Genomic DNA, 762 nt, shown 5'->3' with positions numbered 1-762 from the left:
TATACTCAAGTATATAAAGAAGTATTTCACAGACAAAGTCAATTAAGAATGTACATCAAGTATCTTAGAAACAAGGTGATAAATAGCTAAAAGTCTACACTTTCCAATGATTCCAAATAAGCTTGTTAATTCTTTAGTTTGTTCATTTTCTGTGGTTAATGATGTTTTTTAGAGAGAAACTGCAGCCGTCACTGTTGAAACATAGTTTATTTGGTACCTACAGAAATATAAATAAATAAATAAGTAATTAACACAAATACATGTGCTGCTGCTGCTGTTGTTGTTGTTGTTGTTGTTGTTGTTGCTTCAAAGTATTTCAGATTAAATTATAAGAGTTTTAACTAAAAATAACTTATCTTTCTTTTTTTGAAACGGATCAATCTCTTTGCTTTCTTTTTACATTTCTCCCTTTCTTCCTTTCTTTCTCTTTATCTTGGTCTCTTTGGATCACAAACACTTTCTCTCTCTCACATAATCTCTCTCTCCCTCTTGTTCCCTCTACCTTGCTGTCTTGTTCTCTCTCTCTCTCTTTCTCTATTTTCCTTGCTCTCCCTTTTGCAATCTTATTCTGTCTCCTTTCCTTTCTCTTCCTCCCTTTTGCTCTCTCTCTCTCTCACTTCTTCCATCTGCCTTGCTGTCTTCTTCTCTCATAATCTCTCTTTCTCTCTCACTTCCTTGCTCTCCTTCTTGCAATCTCATTCTCTCTCTCTTGCTCTTTCTCTCTCACTTCCTTGCTCTCCTTCTCACAATCTCATTCTCTCC

At 35.2% G+C, this 762-nt stretch overlaps 2 protein-coding genes across 6 annotated transcripts in view; one reads left to right on the top strand and one right to left on the bottom strand.

Moving 5' to 3' along the window:
- Nucleotides 1-762, top strand: part of LOC106880139 (voltage-gated potassium channel subunit beta-2) — a 153,501-nt gene that overhangs the window by 66,053 nt on the left and 86,686 nt on the right. The window lies entirely within an intron of this gene.
- Nucleotides 1-762, bottom strand: part of LOC128249175 (uncharacterized) — a 12,235-nt gene that overhangs the window by 8,443 nt on the left and 3,030 nt on the right. Inside the window, exon 2 of one of the 2 annotated variants that reach the window (XR_008265271.1) lies at nucleotides 113-217. The exons of the other annotated variant lie outside the window; for it this stretch is intronic. The gene's annotated coding sequence lies outside the window, so the exon portion shown is untranslated. Of the gene's footprint in view, nucleotides 1-112; nucleotides 218-762 lie in introns of those variants that run through there. 2 annotated transcript variants of the gene reach the window in all.

The sequence above is a fragment of the Octopus bimaculoides genome, chromosome 12 (assembly GCF_001194135.2).
Source record: "Octopus bimaculoides isolate UCB-OBI-ISO-001 chromosome 12, ASM119413v2, whole genome shotgun sequence".
Taxonomy (NCBI): Eukaryota; Metazoa; Mollusca; class Cephalopoda; order Octopoda; family Octopodidae; genus Octopus; species Octopus bimaculoides.
This window is presented reverse-complemented; position numbering and strand designations above follow the sequence as displayed.